This window comes from Schistocerca gregaria, chromosome 1, assembly GCF_023897955.1.
Source record: "Schistocerca gregaria isolate iqSchGreg1 chromosome 1, iqSchGreg1.2, whole genome shotgun sequence".
In the NCBI taxonomy this organism is placed as follows: domain Eukaryota; kingdom Metazoa; phylum Arthropoda; class Insecta; order Orthoptera; family Acrididae; genus Schistocerca; species Schistocerca gregaria.
In genome coordinates this window covers 1,093,875,378-1,093,887,057 of record NC_064920.1, presented here as the reverse complement: position 1 = coordinate 1,093,887,057, position 11,680 = coordinate 1,093,875,378, and positions in this window count along the sequence as shown.

Below are 11,680 nucleotides of genomic sequence, written 5' to 3'. Positions count from 1 at the left end.
TATATACTGGAGTCACCTGTCTTTTTTTTCCTGCGACTTGGGATTGTCTGCTGGGCAAGAGGTCCAAGATAACTGCAGACTAGCTAAGGGGTCAATGTCGTATAGTAGTGAGTTCTGGCCCCCTTTGAACTGCTGTGTCTCACTGTGACGGCAGCGAAATTTGGGACACACATATACAATTAACTTTCCAAAACGCACAGAGCTGACAACATAGTCTTCTTGCAGAATGCGGCGCATGCTATGTCTACGTGTCGCGAGGTTCTCAAAATGACCCATCAGCGCATCATTACGCCAACCTATGGTCCCTCCTTCGTCACCAGCCAGCCAAAGAGTCACTGGGCCCCTTCTGGGGATTGAAATCATCTACCACAACCACCAGCCACTCCGCCCTCCGTTGGAAAGCCGCTGTTGTCCTCAACCCTCTTAACTTGTAGGCTGAGGTCCTGAGTTTTGGGGAGATATAACGCATTGGCTCTAGCCGCCCAGTGCTGCACGTTTCACTTACCAGTACCAACTTGGACGCGAGGGCCTAGACCGCCGGCTGCCATCTCAGCAATGTCGTGCAGCCACGCTACTAGCTGGACAACGCCCCCCCCCCCCCCCCCCCCCAGGTCAGCGGACGTCATGTGTCTGGAGAGCGATGCCTGACCACAGCTGTGGTACATGGACGCCATGGTACAACGCGAGACCACGTAACCAGATGAAGGTGAGCCGCTGGTACTAATGCAGCTTCTTAGAACAACGAAAATTTCTCATGCACGCTATCTTTCTTCGTGTAGTCACCATCGACTCTGACAGGCTCCCACAGCCCTCGCCAACCTACTTAACTCGCAAGTACCAGTATGGAGAGCTGAATGCCATTCTGAAAACTACAAGAACGGTTCCCTCACCTCTGTGTGGTGCTCACTGCACACGTGACCTGATACACTGTGTCTACTGGACTACCTGCTGACCTGCTTCTGTACCTTAAACGGAAGCTGTGTGGATAAAATGGCTTGTTAAGGACGTCGATAGAACTAAGCTGCCTGAAAACCGTCTGAATCTAGTTCAGACTGCAGTCCTCTTCTGAAATCTGAAGAAGTGCCTGCACCTTACAGAATAATTAAAAATCTTACTTTCTGTTTATTTTGGTTTTCTGTTAAATCATGTACGCTTGGCTTCCGTAACTTAAATTCCTTGCAGATCATGGACAGGATGTACTATGATCCCTGCACCGGGGAATTTAAAATGAGTGGATAGCGCGAAACAGTTATTTATCAAATAAAATTTATATTAGTACAAGTGACAACGGAAAGTAGGAAGCTAGCATTTTAAACCACTTATTCTGACACGATCCATTTTGTTTTTGTTTCATTAGATTTTTGTAGTACCTTTTTTACGCTCATCGTTAGGTTTAAAATCAACACAGGCGCAGTAAAATTGACGGTTATTGCGGTCCTGATGACTTCACGTCATGAGAAAGGTTTTCCTCTTATGGCTAAATTTTTATTACAAATTACGTACAGAATGAAAGTGAACAGGAACTACATACATGCTGAATGGAATGAACTGTCTAATGAGTACAGAACATGGATTGAGTGCAAACTGAAGAAAGATGAAATTAATAAGAAGTAGTAGATATGAGAACAGCGAGAAACTTTACAACAGGTTTCATGCTCACGAAGTAGATGAAGGTAAGGAATTATACTGCATAGGCAACAAAATAATTAATGACGGACAGATAAAGGAGGACATCAAATGTAGGCTAGCACTAAGAAAAGGGGAATTCCGGCTGAGATAAATCTACTAGTTTCAAACATAATTTGAGGAAGAAACTTCTGAGAATGAATGGTATTAAAACATGGACTGTGGGAAATCTGTAACAGAGGAAAATCGAAGCATCTGAGATGTCGTGTTACAGACGAATGTTGAAAATTAAGTAGATTGATAAGGGAAGGAATGAGGAGGTTCTGCGCAGAATCAGAGAAGAAAGGAATATGTGGAAAACACTCACCCGGAGAAGGAACACGATGATAGGACATCTGTTGAGACCTCAGGGAATGACTTCCAGGGTACTAGAGGGAGTTGTATTGCGGAAAGAGTATAGAGGAAGACAGAGATTGGAATACATCCAACAAATAATTGAGGTCGTAGGTCGCAAGTGCTACTCTGAGATGAAGAGGTTGACACAGGAGGGGAATTTGTGGCGGGAAGCAACAAACCAGTCAGAAGACTGATCACTCAAAAAAAAAAAAAAAAAAAAAAAAAAGATGAAAGTAAGGAGATGTAATCGTCAACAATAACCACGCGCTAATGGCACGTTCGTCCTAATCCACTGGTCTCTTAAATACGATATGCACTTGGATATTGGTGGTGTCAATGTTGCTATACTGGGATTACGATGTGAAATTCAAACACATATTTTCATCCCCCGTCAACCCAATAGAATGGCCATGTCATGCTATTCAGAATGAAATTTATTGTGGTGGGGAATCAATCTTCTCCTAAACAGAAAGTCAATGTTAAGAGTAACACAGACACATTATAAGGTGATACATCCAACTGACTGCTTCACACGCGCTGACGTTAGTTCCTAGTTTGAATTTCAACAAGACAATGTAACGTCTTGCAGTTTTTGATGGCCATCGCCACTTCGGTAACAATTTTAATCAACAACACGTACGGTTTTATTTTTTTATTTTATTTACTCGTCAAGTTCCGTAGGATCAAAACGAGGAGCAAATCTCCAAAGATATGATTTACAACATAAAAGTAATAACAGATAAAAATAAAATGTTTATGAACCTCAAAAAAGTCGAGCCAAGTTTATGTAAACTCAATCAACAATACAACAAGAATCAGCTTAATTTTTCAAGGAACTGTTCGACATAATGGAAGGAGTGACCCATGACGAAACTCTTCTCACCGGCGGTTGTGGCCGAGCGGTTCTACGCGCGTCAGTCCGGAACCGCGCTGCTGCTACGGTTACATGTTCGAATCCTGCCTCGGGCATGGATGTGTGTGATGTCCTTAGGTTAGTTAGGTTTAAGTAGCTCTAAGTCTAGGGGGCTGATGACCTCAGATGTTAAGGGGACACAGTCGCGAGGGAACTCCCATAAGGAATCAATGCTAAAACGAGCAAACGTCAGGTACACTTTCTGAAGTAACTAATGGAGATAAAGACCTGAAACTTTTACAGTGTACAGCTGAAACATCATTCTCAAATCACATAAAAATGGTTAATGTATTTTATATATTTCATGAGTAATAAATTTTTGTTCTAGAAGACAAAAAATTAAAACTTATCTAAACACCTTGGAGTTTGTAAATCTGTTCTTTTTATCACTTCTCGTCTATTTTTTATATAATTAATCATCGTTGTATTAACAAGAGATACTGTAAGTCTGATGTCTGTAGCAGTCACAGTTTTTGAGAAAAGTGTACCAGAAGGTCAAAAAATGTAGTTTTGAGAAAAATGGTATTAAAGTTTTACATGCAAGAATGTAACGAACAATGTCATACAGACACATTTTTAAAACATTGCAGGGAAATACTGTGGCTCAGCTTCTTGATCTTTATCTTCTTTTCTTCTTTTCTTTGGTCTTCTGGCTATCCTGGCCTCCTTGGTAGCATTTCCTGCAGAAATATCAGCATAACAGGTACGGTCCATGTCAATCTTTTTCAGTCCCCTTCCAGTATTGATACCATCTTTTGTTCCCAAGAGTCTTAATACGTCAGTCTTCTTTGGCACACCAGCATTGAAGCACATCACTGCATCATGAACACCAAATTTTAGTGTTTCTTTTCTAACGAAAACAATTTTCTGTAGCATTGTCCCAATGAGAGAATTCAAACTTTCATTTAGATTTTGAGTTTTTCCATGGCGACACATTTTCAAGAGCTCTTGTTGGCTAAGGTCTGTGAAAATGGGTTTCACAGCTAGCAGGATTTTTACTGGAATTGAATGTTTGTGCTTATAGCTGGGAGATATAGCTGGATTGTTGAATTTGCACCAGCTGTCAGGTCCCCATGTGCAAAGGTTATGTTGCGGTTCCTCATCTGTTGAAATTTTATGAAAGAATATAGTCCAGAAGGCTCTCCTCATTGCTTCTACATTGTTGCAGTTATTTCTAATGGCCACACAATAATAAGTCTGGATCTTGTCTATTTCAGCCTTTGTCAGGCCCCCTTTACCACCTAACTTTTTTTCCCTACATATCTTTAGAAGTCGTGAGCCCATTCTTTTCTGTACATGTCCCATACATTTCAGTTTATTGATTTTGACTCTAGGCCCATAAGATTATCTCCTACCACTTTCTGATAAGCCTTGCTGTCCCCGTTCCCAAGATAGTCTGTTTAGAGGATACCTCTTGACTGCACAGACACTTTGAAAATGTTAGCAACGCCAACCACTTCCATGCCTCCACTAGAACCATGATAGTCCTTTTTGCACACATGTTGTATAGTGGGATTTTTGCTACAGATGTCACAGAACTTAGTAATAATTTCAATACCCAGAAACCTCCCAGTATCAAACGAAGTTGCTGACACAATGCCATTTAGGGATGTATGCCACGTTTCTTCCAACTGCCATCAAAACCAGCAGAAATTAGCCTTGGGTCATATTTCGTATCATTCAACAGAACTGGTTCTTTGGCTGCTTTCAACATTGTAGATTCACTTACCTCAGCTAAAAATGCACCAATAGTCTTCTTGTAAACTGTTTTGGTTGGCAGGAGAGCCAACCGTGTTAGTAGAGGAGGCCGAAATGCACGCCTTTAGCTCACGCAGGCTGGCGTGAGGTCTGGAACATGACAAGGGAATTAGAATTGAGAAAAACGGAAGTAGCTGATGGAATACTTAACCTTAATCCATTAATAACGAACGTCGCTCTTTATGGTACATGATTCACGATATCAATAGTACGGATACTGGCGCCTTGCTAGGTCGTAGATGTCAGTGAACCATAGCTAGCAAAGTCGGCTGTACAACTGGGCGAGTGCTAGGAAGTCTCTCTAGACCTGCCGTAAGGCGGCGCTTGGTCTGCAGTCACTGATAGTGGCGACACGCGGGTCCGACGTATACTAACGGACCGCGGCTGATTTAAGGCTACCACCTAGCAAGTGTGGTGTCTGGCGGTGACAACAATAAACATCAAACTTTCTTGGAGGTGGAGGAATCACTGCACAAAGAACAGCAACTGCACCTCGCCCTTTTCCAATAGATCTAAGGCTACCACCTAGCAAGTGTGGTGTCTGGCGGTGACAACAATAAACATCAAACTTTCTTGGAGGTGGAGGAATCACTGCACAAAGAACAGCAGCTGCACCTCGCCCTTTTCCAATAGATCTAAGTGCATACACTAATCTTATTACACTAATCTTATATTGTTTTCATATAATCTGCTTCTTGTTACGTGGGATGACATTGTATGGGCAGTACAGCTACATTCCAAACATGTCAACACTAAATTACAAACAATTCCCTTGGTTTTCACCACATCTTCGTGCAAAGTAACGTTTCCACCACAGTTTTTACAATTTGTGTGTTTTTCCATAAGTTCATGTAATAACCTCACGTAGGTCAGAATGTTTGTGTCAGAACAGATACACTTTTCATACCACATACTGCATTGTCACGCATTTGAGAGGTACTTGGAAAACCGGCAGCACCTAGAAGCTTCTTGCTTGAAGCACTGACACTCGCACTGACTTCACTTTCAATATCATTTTCTGCCCTCTGTTCAAAACTAACAGTTTCACGGTTTATTTTTAGATATTTATTTCCACGAATCTTAGACTTGCATCCAAACTTCCTTATTCTACCCATTGTGTTACAACGTTTCACAAAATTATTACGTTTGTATCACCAAAACGTAAATAACTAGGATGAAGAAACTGACAAACGATAGTCGACAATCATCAGAATAACAATTATCTTTTGCAACCCAAATAAAGAGTATTAATATCCTTGGAACATAAATGATTGTTTTACTATAGTCAATGCTGACTACTGCGCAAGACATAGCAAAACTGGACGTGGCGCTAGTTACCATGCTTCACGAAGAATTAATAGCTCCGAATCTAATAATCAGATTTGTATGAAACAAACGTCATTTTGTAGCCGAATAATTGGAGCATAGATAATGATTTTAAAAAATTAGATTTTTTTAGCCTGTTCGCGACTGTGTCCCCTTAAGTCCAATAGTGCTTAGAGCCGTTTGAACCATTTGAAAATCTTCAAGTTCCATTTGAACGCTCGTTGATTACTGTTAACATTTTTGAATTGTAGTGGTAGCTTATTGAAAACTGAGGGATTGACGGAGGACATCGAAAGGGTGCAAAAAAGGGCAGCTCGTTTTGTATTATCACGTTATAGGGGAGAGAGTGTGGCAGATATGATACACGAGTTGGGATGGAAGTCATTAAAGCATAGACGTTTTTCGTCGCGGCGAGACCTTTTTACGAAATTTCAGTCACCAGCTTTCTCTTCCGAATGCTAAAATATTTTGTTGAGCCCAACCTACATAGGTAGGAATAATCATCAAAATAAAATAAGAGAAATCAGAGCTCGAACAGAAAGGTTTAGGTGTTCGTTTTTCCCGCTCGCTGTTCGGGAGTGGAATAGTAGAGAGATAGTATGATTGTGGTTCGATGAACCCTCTGCCAAGTGAATTGCAGAGTAGTCATGTAGACATGTAGATAGTCATGTAGACATGTAGATACAGAGGTAGCAGTATACTGCATATCTTTCCGCACGAGGGTTCAGTAAGTCCGATCCAAATGCAGGTTTGATTTCTGCCGCGTATTAACTGAGTGAAACCTCCTTATTCTTGGGAAGGATGTAATATTTTTAACAAGTGACAGTAAGGAATATTGGCAATGAGAGGCCAGTGTTGAAATACCCAGACTCTTGAACGAGGATCGACAAGAGATTAGTGAACTTACACCACATACTGCCCGAACCGCCCGTTTTTGGGCCAAAAACGTTCTTTTAGAATGGGAAGATTTACCCCAAAATGTAATACCATACGATATAAGTGAATGGAAATTATCAAATTAGACTAAATTTCGTGTCGAACAGTCACTTACTTCAGATATCGTTAGAATAGTAGAAATGGCAGTATTAAGTCTTTGAACAAGATCCCGAACGCAGGCTTTCCAAGATATTTACTATCTATCTCAACATCTATAAATTTGAGCTGTTCAGTTTCACTAAATATATACCCATTCTGTGAAACTGAAAGCCAGGTTTTGTTGAACGGTGTGTTAGAAATTGTAAAAACTGAGTCTTACTGTGATTTGGCGTTAGTTTATTTTCTACAAGCCATGAACTTAGGTCATGAACCATACTATTTGAAACCAAGGTAGTTTTGCACACAACATTCTCTACTAGCAAGCTAATGTTATCAGGAAAGAGAAATATTTTAGAGTTACCTGTAATACTAGAGGGCATATCATTTATATAAACATGGAACAGCATCGCTGGGGCACCCATCACATCACAGTTATTCTCAACACTGTGAATAATGACCTTTTGCTGTCTGTTGCGAAAGCAAGAGGTGGGCCAGTTGTGAGCTACTCCCCATATTGTGCAATGGTCCAACTACAGAAGCAATATTTTGTGATCAGTCAAACAAATCGTCCCTCACATGTAACTCATCAGAGATTCCTCAGTAACGATCCGCATGTTCCATGCTTTACCCACCCTCAAGTATCTTCCTTGGTTTAAATTAAATGCAGAATTTCACAAGATTTACCTATGCTTACTAAAATTATGGTGCTGGCGGTCAAATCTTCTTCTGCAGTTGACCATGTGGACAGGTAGGAGACCACGACCAACTGTAGAGAAGTCCGTTAAATAGCACATTAATTCAAACGCTGTTATTTCTCAAATATTTCACACAGATCACACCGTTTTCCTAAATTGTTGCACACGTTTACCGTGAATCATCTTGGATATTCAAATTACGATAACATGGCTACTTCAGACAACAGGTGACGCCAAATTTACTATTAAAAGTCTCAAATCTTTATCAAAACTGCGAACATTAAGTACTAAGATCAAATGTGCTTAAGGCACCAAAAGACTATACTGACTTCGTTCTAACGGTTGGCGGGAGCAGCATGCTCGCACCTAAAAACCGAAAATCCTAACTGCTGAATTTAACACTAAGAAACACTACATACGGTGGTCGACACAAAAATTTAACCATCAATATCCAGTAAAAGAATGGACCAGACACATAAATGATACAATGCCTTATCCCTGTTGCCCACGAAGCTACCACACTGCGAGCATCATCACTGGATCCATGTTCACCATCTGCCGCAACTGAAACGAATGACCAAAAGAGGGCTACCGTCCCCAACGGTCGTTCAGCTTTGCCTGAAGGGGAAGGACCTGAAGGGGAAGGAGAGCTGCTGCCGATCCCTGATGCGGCATGCGACCCGCGACGAATTTCTCTCCTGTGCCAATTCTTTCATTGATCTTGCAACCTACTTCCTCAACTATTTGCTGGACATATTACAATCTGTGTCTTCCTCTACACACTTTACCCTCTCCAACTCCCTCTAGTACCGTGGAAGTCGTTCCCTGCGGCCTTCAGAGATGTCCTATCATTCTGTCCCGTCTCCTTGTCAGTGTTTTCAACATATTCCTTACCACTACGATTCTGTGCAGAACCTCTTAATTTCTCACTTCATCAGTCAGCCTCTCGTCTCTAGCATGACATCTCCAATGCTTCGATTCTCTTCTGTTCCAGCTTTACCATAGTCTTTTGTGATCCAAACGAACATTCTCAGAAAGTTCTTTCTCAAATTAAGGCCTATGTTTGATACTAGTAGACTTTTCTTGCCCAGGAATGCCCTTTTTGCCAGTGCTAGTCTGCTTTTGATGTCCTTCTTGCTCCGTATGTCACAGGTTATTTTACTACCTAGGTAGGAGAATTCCGTAACTACATCTACTTCGTGATCATCAGTTATGATTTTAAGATACTCGCAGTTCTCATTTCTGCTACTCTCATTGCTTTCGTCTTTCTTAGATTTACTCTCAACCCGTATTCTGTACTCATCACACTGTTCATTCCATTTAGAGGATCATGTGATTCCTCTTGACTTCCACTCAGGATAGCAATTTCATCAGCGACTCGTATCACATGTCCATCCACCTCGAATTTTAATTCCACTCCTGAAGCTTTCTCTTATTTCCATCATTGCTTCTTCGAGTTACATATTGAACAGTGGCGTTGAAAGACTATATCCCTGTGTTACATCCTTTTTAATTGGAGCCCTACGTTCTTAGTCGTCCACTTAATAAACCGAATTTTTATAAGAGGAACTATGAGCCAATGGAGAGGAAGTAGTTGTTCGTTATCCCAGCTCATCTACGGACAGCTATCCTGCAATATCTCCGCGGTGCTTCAACGATTACTCATCTGGAATTTTTTGCAAATTCTAAACAGAATGAGACGCAGATATCACTGTCCAGGTCCTGCCATTCCCTTAAACGCCATGTGAGCAACTGCCAGTCGCTGAAGCATGTGCTGCAATTACTTCGAGGACAACTGGTAATATTCCCGCCTGCAGGAGTGTCATCCACCGAATAGTAATCAACCTCTTCGGGAAGTCGCCAGAGTCAACAAATGGGAATTCATGTGTAATTCTACTGACTGCCTCACCCTCTACTCTGCAGCCATAACTGTGCCGACTGCTGAAGTGCCACAAAATTCCTTCTAGAACAGTTAATGTTGAGGCAGGAGGTGATGATCTCTGATCTTGGAAAAGTCTTCCGGTCTACAATCCTCTCGGAATGCTTTAATAGGGCTTGGAGGATATGTTTCGCTGTATGGTGACGTCAAGAAGACGGACTGTGATTCAGAAATATTCCTCGTGACATTCGTAAACAACAATACAACTCAGCGATGCTAGACACTACAGGCCTTGTACCATTGATCCGCCGGCCGGTGTGGCCGAGCGGTTCTAGGGGCTTCAGTCTGGAACTTAACGACCGCTACGGTCGCAGGTTCGAATCCTGTCTAGGGCATGGATTTGTGTGCTGTCCTTCGGTTTCTTAGGTTTAAGTAGTTCTAAGTTCTAGGGGACAGATGACCACAGATGTTAAGTCCCATAGCGCTCAGAGCCAACTATTGATCCTGCGCAACAGTCGTGGTGCCGAAAAGCCAAAGGATAGGCTGTTCCCGTATCAACAGGACGGTACTCAGGATCACTACTTGAAACACTTTATCACTGAACAAAAGAAAATAAATTTATATAATATTTTACTAAAACGCCGTATAGTAATTTTCTTCGTGGTCAAGGATTAATACCATGAAGATGACAAAAGGCCAGAGAACTCGTCCATGTCCTCTGTATGAAGCCCCAGTAAAGTCCTCGATGATCGCTAGACTTCGACGTCAGGGCTAACTTAGAAGCTCATCATAATGAAGAGGATATGAAAACATGACCTGATCCTCCAGTCCTTCCGTACAGAGGACCAATGACAGAATCTTCATGTAAGTTCTTCTGCTGGGCTCCAATGAGAACCGTTTAATCAACGGCTGCAGTTTTTCCAGACGAGGGAGCAACACTGTACAGTGAGTGAATAGTAGCGGATGGCGTAGTTGAATTTGCCATTTATAGAACTTTTTCGAATTTTTTTGTGCTTGTAATGTTAGCTCATTCTGAATATTCGAAGTCCGTACAAACAGTGTCACATTCCTCTCAGGAAACCAATTTCCTGTTCTCTCTGTATGTTGTTGCTAGCACAGTATCTGAAGTTTCCTGGTGAAAGTACCATGTTGAGAAGTTTTCAGATTAGTAGTGCCACGCCTATACCGCAACACCTAGACCACCATATCATCTTCGACAATGTTTCTGAGTGAATTGAGGGTACGTTTAGCTTTGCTGAACGTGATTCTGGTGATCCAGGTGTTACGGTGTAGGGGAGTGTAACGTTCCATGAGAATAGGGACTTGTGAGTCGTTGAACACAGCACACTCACTAATCAACGTTACAGTGACGCTAAACTCCTTACTCATGTGCGTCTATTCAAGGTGGCATTCGGACCCGACTTCATTTTTATGGATGACAATGTGCGACCACATCGTACTGGACAACTGGAGGAGGTTTTCGAATGAGACGATATTCGGCGAGTTTACTGGTCTGTCCGTAACCTTGACTTCAACCGTGCCGAGCACCTGTGAGATGCGATGAGGAGACGTACTGCAGCTCGTCCAGACACAGCAACGACCATCCATCTGTTGTCAACCGCACTGTGCTGGTACTGCGAACGGCTGAAACCAAGGGGAAACTACATAATTTTTTTTCCGAGGACATGCAGCTTTAATGTATGGTAAAATGATGATGGTGTCCTCTTTGGGAAAATATTCCAGAGAATAGTACCTCTTTCGGATCTGCGGCCGAAGACTACTCAGGAAGACGTCGTTATCAGGACAAAGAAAACCGGCGTTCTATAGATCGAAGAGTGGAATGACAGATCCGTTAATCAAGCAGGTAGGTTAGAAAATTTGAAAAGGGAAATGGATAGGTTAAAGTTAGATGTAGTAGGGATTAGTGAAGCTCTGTGGCAGGAGAAACAAGACTTCTGGTCAGGTGAACACAGGGTTATAAATACAAAATCAAATAGGGGCAATGCAGGAGTAGTTTTAATGATAAAAAAAATAATGGGGGTGCGGGTGAGA